Raw genomic sequence first — 11,723 nt, forward strand, 5'->3', positions numbered from 1 at the left:
TGAATAACTCATAAAGTACAATACGCTCAATTTAAGCTATTTCAAATTTAGTTAGATACTAGGTTTGATTCTATTGTATAGATTGCATGGTGGCTCAGTGTTTAGCACTGTCACTTCACAGCAAGAAGTTCCTAGATTTAATTTTCTCATTAATGTGTTATTCATTTGGGGATCCAAGTTTCCTCCCATCCCAAAAGACATACATCTTAGCCTATAAAGCAGGGCACTGAGCATTAATTCCTCTGAGTCAAGGCTATGTTTGGTGGCTCTCCATAGGGGGGTCCAAGGGTATGGGCCATTAAATGGCACTTTCTGGAGAGTTTTGGCAAAGAAATGGAGAAATTGAGTCTTACATGATATGTGAAAAATTGCAAGGTTAAGAGCATACTTTGCCTTGTTGTAGTATCAACAGGTATTAGGACATTTAGCATTTACATTACTGTTCATCAGTCATCAATTGATTACACATTTTGTAGCCTATTACCTTGTTATGATACAGTGACCCATACAATGTGCCAAACAAACATAATGTGCCACATGAAGAAATGCAGCATATGACAGTAGCAACAGCTGAGAAGATTTGGGTCTGTGGTGACCAGGTCCACCTCACACAAACTTCCTTCTCCCATTCTCTCTCTTTACTACTACAACACACACACACACACACACACACACACACACACACACACACACAAAGGCAAACACACACATGATTTCTGGCTCAAGTGGTTGCCTCATTACAAACTGCCTATTATTAAGATATAAAAATAATGATAATACTGGTTAGTTTTACAATCATCATTTGAATTTATTTGTGTTTTACCTTTGTAATTTAATTTAGATTTTACATTTCACACACATTCTTAAAAACTGTACAGAGTAGGCCTACACACATCTATAACTCATAACTCATCGGTGTCTTAAGTAAAATGCTCAAAACATCTCCTGAGAAAAATCACATGGTCAACCTAGTCTTGGTTATTTCATTTTTGATTTAGTCATATTTTCCTTACGTTGTCATTCAAGGCCAGGGCACTTTTTGTAGGCTACAACTAACGTTGTGCTGAACTTGACCAAATTGATCTGCTGCAGCAGCTCGTGTTTTTTATTTATTTTTTATTTTATTTTCATTTATTTGGCAGTAGGCAGTAGAAGGTTGTAGAACTTTTGAGCGCTTCCACATCCCGCGCAACAACGGATCTCCCAGGAACATTCATTATTGCTGCGTACATTTATCCGTGTCGGAGTTTAAGCATCTGAACAAGAATACGGCCGTGTTCCGATTGTTCTCATCTCAGCTCCGCCGAGACAAAATAGACATGCCATTTCAAAAATCTTTCATATATTGTCAGAAATATGTTTTCAAAAGCATTACTTTCATCAAATTTTATGTGACATAATTTCCAGGCAACTGACTGCAAATAGGCACATCATCATGGCCATATTCCAGTATGTGGATAGGAGCAGGATTCACTCAATGTGTATAGCCTACTTGTCAACTTCAAGAGTGCTGGCCTAGATAATTAGATAAAGTGGGAGAGAGGCCCCTCGCACTATGCATATACTTTATTTTGCACAGACGCGTTTCGGCGCGTGCCTTTTTCAGTGGGCCATAAAAAGGCCATATTCCAGTATGACAATGCTCAAATTGTGAAAGAATGGTTGGGAGGGAGAATGAAGAATCATTTTCTCGCATGGATTGGCACCTCTGAGTTCATTGAAAGTCTTTGGCATGTGCTTGAGTAGACTTTACAGAGACCGACATTGATCAAAAATGTATGCACCTTTTGCTGGAAATAACATCATAACATTTATTTCCATCAAAAGGGAACCAGCAAATCCAAAAACTTTGATGTGTCCACAAGTCCCTCCTTAACAAATAGAAAAAAAAAAAAAAAAAAAAACCAATCGTTGATATTCAACATAATACAATGTCATAGATAATAATATCAACGTTTTTCCAGAGACACAAAATTAGATCAATTAAACCCCAAAACTGTTTCAACTTACTAAATATACACATGTTGATATTCATATAAAAAGATTAAATTAAACATACAACGTGGCCATTCATCAAATGTGCTGAGATGAGATTTTCTGCCATGGTTAGGGGAAAAAAATAACTAATTTCAATTAGCAAAAAATATAATGCTGTGCAGTATACACTGTTTATTCCTTACTACTTTCCAAATACTGACCTTCGGTGGCCTTGAGGTGATGTTAAATCACCCGCTCAATTATTCTCCAATTGTCATTTTCCAGTGTCATTAAATGCCTCAGTGGAGTAACTGCACCAGTGATATTCCTCCTTTCAATTCATGTCATAAATGTATCAAATTAAAATATGAATTAACTTTACTCATGAGACTTGAAGACTTAAACTTCAGAACTGGATTTTTACCTTGAAATCTGTTGCCTTTGTCACCTTTTTCACCTTTGTTGCCATTGGCTTTTGGCTTGCTTAGTTGGGGACATTTAATTTAACATTTAATTTAATATTCAACAATAATATTATATATAAACTTTATTACAGGCTCTAGGCCCAACAGCAGGACATACACCATACAAAAAAAAAAACAGTTACATAAACATATGTTTCATAGTTACAATAGCTAAATATATGATCTTATCAATTTTTTAAAGAAAATGTTCAAAGGCTGTGTGTCCAGTTATAATTATTTTAGTTCGTTACACATTTGAGTAGCTTGAGAAGTCTTGTTTCGTGAGACTAGTCATAATTTCCACAGCAATATTTAATAACCTTTAGGTTGTGTTTCTGCTCAAAATTCAGCTAAATATAATCCCAACCCTTTTTGCCACAACAATAGACATATTGGATGTCTCCTTTAAAACCTTATAGTTAAATAAGAGAACCGATTTTTTTTTATCTGCTTGTGCTTAGCCTGGCACATGGTCTGCAATGATTGATTATGTTCCCTGGTCTGGATGACGATGAATGTCAGTGGTTTTTAATCCTGGTCCTGGAAACCCACCACTCTGCACATTTTGTATGCCTCCCTTATTTTACACTCCTGATTCAGATCATCAGCTTGTTAGAAAAGAGATACAAAAACTGAACTGAGTGCATCAGAGACATACAAAATGTGTGGAGTGGTGGATTGAAAACCACTGATGTATGTAATATCCAACAGGTCGGCCTATTGAATTAAAGATAACAGAAGATAACCATAATAGACCGACTGGAAACTAGGGACACGATACAAAACAAACCACAAACTCTTGGCTCGTGTGCTCACAATGAAAGACAAAACATGGTGCATGAATGTTCAAACCCCAACACTGTACCAAAACCTGGCACACATTCTGGCATAGTCACTGATATTGATCATTATCAGGCTCTTAGTTACTGAATTAACATTTTGATTTTAATTAAAATTCACAGTGGGTTGTGGGAGTGGTATGAACTATTCATCTCTACCACTAGATGTCATAATAGTGCTATAAGGTTCACTGAGGGATTTGCCAAGACTTAAAATAAACAAATTATGAAGGAAATAATAGTTTACAAGTTTAATAACAAGTTTGTTTTACATGTATAGGGAAGAATAAGGAGTGTTGTAACAGCTTTTACTTAAATGTCTATAACTGCTATGTGTATCAAATAAAATCTTGGATAAAATTGAAGTGCCTAATGTCAATCAAGGACAATGATTGCTGCCACAACCCACTGAAAATTGGTTTTTGACCTGTAAAGGATGGGACTTACAAACTCTACTGGCACCTCAGAAGACTGATGATCGTGTGTGATGATGTCATCCATTTCAAATTGGTTAAATAGCGCATACATGTACTTTTATTAATTCTATACTGAAGTACATTATTATTATTATTGCTGCATTTAACTCAAACTTGTTTGAATTAATGTAAAATTTAACAGCAGTAAATAAATAATTTTAACCAAAACTGCAATCTACTTTCAATGGAAACCAAAGTCTTATTGGAAAATAACTGACCCCTACTGTGATTCATTGCTTTGACTTCATCTCACCAGCACAAGCATTAAAAAGCATGATAATCTACAAAACGTATACATTTAAAAGTTGAAACGATATATATTTGAATGCAATACACAGATTGAACCCTTTTCAAACAAAGTAAATGTGTGAGAATACAATGAATGACCTCACTAGAGAGCATAACAGCACTGACAGCTGGAAATATTTACTTGTGAGTTCTTGTGGAGCGCTGGCGTCAGGCAGGGCACAGTCAGTGCCAGAGGAATGCAATATCAGAGGAACAGCAGGTCGCTGGATGACTGGCACATTGCCCAGGAACAAACGGGCGTCCTAATGTTGTGTGTGTGTGTGTGTGTGTGTGTGTGTGGGGGGGGGGGGGGGGGGGGGTTAAGCATGTGTGTTCTCTATGAAGAAAAACTGGCCTCACTGTCCTTATATTATTATTATTATTATTAATAATAATAATAATAATAATAATACATTTTCGTATTTTAAGTAACTGGTTTGCTCACATTTCCATGCAGTAGACGTTTTTTTTTTTTTTTTATAAATGTTAAAGTGTCTCAGGGCTTTCAAAACTGTATTGAAGCAGTTTGTAAGCAATGTATATCCAGAGCAGTTGTATGCAGTTCACTCTGTGACATCACTAGAACAGATTAGAACCAGGGCAGAGCTGGTGAGACGGACCAGGGAGGCTACAGCTGAAAAGGAACTCCAGCAATCGGCCAGGGTGAAAAAGTAGGGATGCAGGACCCGGATCACGGACTGGAACGGACTCTGGAGGATCGCGGACTGGAACGGACACTGGAGCAGGCTCTGGGGATGCCAGAGCGGACTCTGGAGGATCACGGACTGGAACGAACTCTGGAGGATTGCGGACTGGAACGGACTCTGGAGGATTGCGGACTGGAACGGACTATGGAGGATCGCGGACTGGAACGAACTCTGGAGGATTGCCGACTGGAACGGACTCTGGAGGATCGCGGACTGGAACGGACTCTGGACAAGGCTCTGAGGATGCTTGAAGTGGACTCTGGAGGATTGCGGACTGGAACAGACTGTAGAGTGGACTGCAGGGAGCTGTGTCCCTGACACACAGAGACATAAAGGGGGAGGACGGTCTCCTCAGCCGTGACAGCCAGCACAAAACGGGGCTTAAAACAGAAGACAAAACTACAGCCAACATGGCTGAAAAACTAAAGACCTGTGGTAGGGCAAAACAGAAATAAAACAAAAAAAACACAACAAGGACAATGAAAAGACAGAAGATCCGGGACTGAAGCGGACTCTGGAGACTAGACAGACTTGGCAACTAGGGATACAAAACAAACCAGCCCAGGACAGAGAATACAGGAAAAATAAACAGGGAAAGAAATGAAGAGGGTAACGAGGGTGGACAGGTGGGGAAAATTAACCAACAATCAGAAAACAAGTGGGGCGGGGTTAAGCCTTGTTTTCACCTGGCTCCGCACTGCGAGCCCAAACAGACGAGGCGGAAGCAGAGCCACGTGCAAAGTTATAAAAAATACCATGCACATCGCCACACAAAATGGAGTCACATGCATTCAACACACACAACGAAGATGTAATTTTTGCAGAATGCACCTTCACACTCGTGCGGACGTGGCAATTATAAACCAGGCAGGAGTGGGGGGGGTGATGTTTAAGCATGTGTGTTCTCTATGAAGAACCTCACTGTCCTTATGTTATTATTATTATTATTATTATTATTAATAACAACAATAACTAATTATAAACCAGGCTTAATAGACAGGACAACACATGGCACATAGTAACAAACACAAAAGCATTGCTTTCCCACAAAACAAAAGACAAGAACATGCGGCTAATGAGATCGTGGACTGGAACGGAGTCTGGAGGATCGTGGACTGGAAAAGGCTCTGGAGGATCGCGGGCTGGAAAGGACTCTGGAGGATCGTGGACTGGAAAGGACTCTGGACGATCGCAGGCTGGAAAGGACTCTGGAGGATCGCAGGCTGGAAAGGACTCTGGAGGATCACAGGCTGGAAAGGACTCTGGAGGATCGCAGGCTGGAAAGGACTCTGGAGGATCGTGGACTGGAAAGGACTCTGGAGGATCGTGGACTGGAAAGGACTCTGGACGATCGCAGGCTGGAAAGGACTCTGGAGGATCGCAGGCTGGAAAGGACTCTGGAGGATCACAGGCTGGAAAGGACTCTGGAGGATCGCAGGCTGGAAAGGACTCTGGAGGATCACGGGCTGGAAAGGACTCTGGAGGATCACAGGCTGGAAAGGACTCTGGAGGATCGCGGGCTGGAAAGGACTCTGGAGGATCGTGGACTGGAAAGGACTCTGGACGATCGCAGGCTGGAAAGGACTCTGGACGATCGCAGGCTGGAAAGGACTCTGGAGGATCACAGGCTGGAAAGGACTCTGGAGGATCGCAGGCTGGAAAGGACTCTGGAGGATCACGGGCTGGAAAGGACTCTGGAGGATCACGGGCTGGAAAGGACTCTGGAGGATCACGGGCTGGAACGGCCTCAGGAGGATTGTCTGGAGGATTGTGGACTGGAGTGGAATCTGGTCTTTTCTACCGAAACCAAACTAGACAGGAGTGCCAGGATCCAAAAACCACGTCGGCACACAAAGCCACACACAAAGACGAGAATACTAGCCTGGCAAGCCAGACCTACATCAAGATGTTTGGTCTGGCAACTCACCATAGACACGCTCAATCCGAGGGGCGGGATAAACGGCTGTCTTTCAAATTCCCTCTGCACGCAATAGGACAGCGCTTCAACCAACCAGAGTGTTTTCCCAACAGCGGAGCTTGTTGATAGATTCAACTTTTGTCATATCTGGCTGGCAAAACTACGAACACATCTTCCTTTTTTTAAGAATGACTTAAGTGCCGTTCTATGCTCTTTTCTCAAAGAAAAACTTAACTCCAAGTCTTCCAGAGTCGCGGACAAAGCCGATTCGAAAGATGTTCTCCAGCAGCAGCCATGATTCTTTGTTTTCAAGTGGCAGGTAACCGTCGCAACTCTGTCGTCATTAGCCCGCCCGCCTACTGTATACACGACGTGATTGGCCTGACCCAATTTAGGTTTTTGCAGCTCGAAAGTCAATGGAGAGTTGCTAGACTGCCCTGGCTGCCGCTAGGGTGCGTCTAGATTTCTAGGCTATGGGAATACATGAGTTGTCACAAAACCAAAAAGTGACAGAACCCTGACATACTTTGTATAAGTATTATGATATGACTTTTAATAAACTCCTCAGTTAAAATGTTTGATATGAACAAAATCTTAAATTCTGTCATTTATATGTGTAATTAATCATGGCAGTGATGCACATCACCAAATACCAATTTGGCTTGTCACTACACCAAATTGTTATTAAGTGAACAAAACCTAACAGATTTCCATATCACTAAAACACAGAGAATCCTGTTTGAGTGGAGAAATCAATGTTTCAAATAAATCCAATAGGATTTTAAAAGTAATGCTGGGGCCACACCAAAAGATATTTAAAATCTTATATAAGATTTTCAAAATATGAGAGACCACAAACATGAAGACAAAAAATCCTAGATTTAAAGGGTTAGTTCACCCAAAAATTACAATTCTGTCAGTAATTACTCACCCTCATGTTGTTCCAACCCCGTAAGACCTTCGTTCATCTTCGGAACACAAATTAAGATATTTTTGATTAAATCTGAGAGCTGGATCACTCCTCCATAAGCTTCTAAGGGACTGAAACTTCTAAGGGACTGAAAAGTTATTAAAGACATCGTTAATATAGTCCAAGTGACTACAGAGGCTCAATCTTAAGTTTATCAAGCGACGATAATACTTTTTGTGGGCAAAAACAAACAAAAATAACGACTTTATTCCACTATTCATTTCCTTCTCTGTTGGCCTCGAGTGAGTTCACGTAGTGTTTTAGCGCAGCGCGTCTGTGTTGCACGTCACCACGTAGGCTCACTATTGGCCGACGCTGGTCATGTGTGTGATGCGTGTGATGTACAACACAGAAGCGCTGCGCTAAAACACTACGTGAACTAACTCGAGGCCCAGAGATAAGGCCTCGAACACGGCCTTTTCCCGAACACGGGAAATCTCGCAAAATCTCTCAAGAATTCTGAACAAACATGGCGGACGATAGGCAGGAAGAAATTGCTATGAAATTGTCAACTCTATTGTGGTATGTTTTACAGAACACATTGTATAAACACTTGTGCTGTTGCCACAAATTGACAAGCTGATCCTCCATCTCTGATGTCCATATCCATTTCACTCTGTGCTGCGCCACCATGACTGCAGTTGTTTTGCTTCCATCTTCTGTCAGCTCGCTTTCTGATTGGGTATTGTTTCGTTCCACCTGACAATCAACAGAGTATGTGCGCGTTTGTCCTCGAGGTTCAAATTCACCTACACAATAGAAAGCTGATCTTCAAAGAGCTTCTGGATAAAAGGACTGTTTCTGCTCGTTAAAGTTCATTATGGTTACCACCTAATTGTGGTTGCACCCGTTTGAATGTCAAAATTAGGGTTTTCTGGTTGTTGCTCTGTATGGAATGAAGGGTGGTGAACAACTCACTGTAGCTGTTGTTGTTTCCGGCCACCGGCATTTTGTCAGTCAAAAATAGCCGATCTCCGAATGCGAATGAACTGACTCCATATAGGAGGAAATGTCATGAAGTTGTAACTTATATATGATAATAATAAACAAGGGGTTTCCTTCAATGTATCAATATATAAGGATAAATCAATATATAAGTTAATTTGCATTCGGAGATCGACTATTTTTGACTGACAAAATGCCGGTGGCCGGAAACAACAACAGCTACAGTGAATTGTTCAAAACCTTTCTTTTTAGTAAACTCTTTGAACACAAACAATGTTCTCAATGCTCGAGTTCATGTGTAGAGCCCCTGGTGATACTTTGAGCAAAGTTTCATGTTGTGTCGAGCCTTCTTAGTGTTTTAAAAATAGCGATTTTGATGCTATCATAGTAGTGCCCCAAGCACTCCCATTCAAAAGGCAATTTGACCGAAAATGAAAATACAGTCAATCTTAAAAGTGGCGTTTCCATTCTAATTATGCTTTTAAGCGAAAGTTTGCTTCGGGTAGATTCACAAAAAGACCCTAGGTTGCATTTTGGCGAGAGTTACACTTTAAGGCAAAGTGGCATGATTCCATTCTGTAGACTACTATTAATAATAGATAAGATACTTTGGCTGACAATATCAACACCTTCCTTAAGAATGGACAGTGCAACTGCATCAGAGGGACAGGATGATCGCTTTAAGTGGAGAATGACATCTCTAATGTCAGAGAGTGACACCAGTTCAAACTGACTAAAAAAATACATTCCAGTTAAAACTGTTAGCACTGGGTTAGCAACCATAGATGACTTGCTCTGATTCCATTTATTTTCTCAACAAAATAACTTCACAAATAAATTGCACGTTGCCGATGATGAAGTAAAGCTAGGTTTTGTACTTGGACAAAGCAGTCTATTTATAATGGTTAAAAGCTCATGTGGTGGGTTTTTAGCAATCATATCAGACAAGTAACTTGCTCTATAGTATTTCACAGCTTTTTGGTATTTTGTCAGACTTTCCCTTAACATTTGCAAGGGAATTTACAACCTATCTTTCCTCCAACTCCTTTCTGCTCTTCTACATACCCGAAATAAAGCAAAATAACTGAGAAAATGAGAAACAGTCCTCAGATGCCATGTCTGTAATTTATCTCAAAACATCTAGTGTTAATTCGATCTCAAACAGTTTAATTAAAAGAAGTTATTTATCCATATATCGCGGACTGGAACGGACTCTGGAGGATCGCGGACTGGAACTGACACTGGAGGAAAGCGGACTGGAACGGACTCTAGAGGATCGTGGACTGGAACAGACTCTGGAGGATCGTGGACTGGAACGGACACTGGAGGATCGCGGACTGGAACAGGCTCTGGAGGATCGTGGACTGGAACAGGCTCTGGAGGATCGTGGACTGGAATGGCCTCTGGAGGATCGTTGAATGGAGCAGGCTCTGAGGATGCTGGAACGGACTCTGGAGGATCGTGGACTGGAGCAGACTCTGGAGGATCACGGACTGGAACGGACACTGGAGCAGGCTCTGAGGATGCCGGAGCAGGCTCCGGCTCCGGGACTGGAGCGGACTCTGGAGGATCGCCGACTGGAATGGCCTCTGGAGGATCGTTGAATGGAGCAGGCTCTGAGGATGCTGGAACGGACTTTGGAGGATCGTGGACAGGAGCGGACTCTGGAGGATCACGGGCTGGAACAAGGCTCTGAGGATGCTTGAAGCGGACGTTTTATTACGTGCGTGACGTAATAAACCAACGTGGTTGAACGACCACTTTGCGACAGTATGGTTTCGGGAAACAGTCGCAACTAGCAAGTTGATTTCTTCAACGATGCATCGTACTATGGTAGTGAAGGAGCGAGTTACGTCGTTGTACGGGAAACACACCTCTGCTCGGCTCTTAGTTAGAACTTAGAAACAGTAAGAGGGCAGGACTTTTATTCAATCAATGGAGTGCCAACCACCAGAGTAACACCAAATCTGAGCGACTATGAAATGAGCTTGTTTAGCTTCATTCTCAATCAGTCAAGCAGCTACAGTTGGCACACATGAGCAACACATCCTTGCTGATATTCAACAGAGCCAACAACCCTCACCTCTTCAGATTGTGATCGTTTCAATGAAGATCATCTGTCTCCATAGATTTAGCCTTACCCCAGTTGCCAGCCTCAGAGTGATATGGAAATGACCTAGGTATGACCCAGGTTGCCAAGTATTCAATTATGAGCAGCTGAGGTCTATACTGATTATATCCCAAGGTGGCTTACCTCATCTCACTGGTCTCAGCTGCTAAAGAGCAACAGAACCACTTTATCCACATGTTAAGTCGTGACATAAGGAATGCTGTTTCTGGGTCTAAGCCTCTCGTTTTACTTGGGAATACAATATCAACAGCCGTTTATGAGCACTATTTATTTTTACTATATATTACACATTTAAAGTCCCTGTAAAGTCAAAATTAAGTATGTTTTCTGAGTTTGTCACACCACAGAAAAAGGTGTTATTAGCCACCCAGCCAAATTTGAATGATAAAAAAAGCTGGCAAGTACATAAAATAAGCTATCAAAATCTTGCAAAAATGAGCAGTAGTCTCTGCTCTCAAACGCTGGGGGCGTGTCCGCTGGCCCGCTGGCTGGCCACGCCCACTCGCGGGAAAGCTGACGAAAGCCAGCCGACGATGGCACCAGTTGTCGGCGCGACGGGAGGATGAAGGCCGAGGCGGGAGATAATCGGTTCGGCCCCATTCACCAGTAACAGCGGATTATCAGTGAATCCCAGTTGTCTCCGACTAAAGTTTATAAAACTATCCTGTGTAAAATGATCCCTACAGAGGCGGATTTTGGCGGTGATCCTAAGCTCTCCATCAAGGTGGCTCTTCACAAAATTAATCCACCTCTTCTTGATGTGATCGTTTTTCAGAAATTTAAATAAGGTCACCGATCTGTTTTGTACGTGATCGCATCCAGGTAGTACGCATTTCCGTGACGAAGGCATAGCTAGCTAGCAAACTGTAGGCTGTAGTAACTAATAGTACTGAGTCTGACAGTAACTCGCGATCGGCAAACTGATGTGAATGAATGTGCTATATTGTTAGGGGAGGGGCAGCGTCAGGGGCTCCGATGCGTCATCAAGTAGGGGCGTGTCCAGGAGCT

The sequence above is a fragment of the Rutilus rutilus genome, assembly GCF_951802725.1.
Source record: "Rutilus rutilus genome assembly, chromosome: 14".
Taxonomy (NCBI): domain Eukaryota; kingdom Metazoa; phylum Chordata; class Actinopteri; order Cypriniformes; family Leuciscidae; genus Rutilus; species Rutilus rutilus.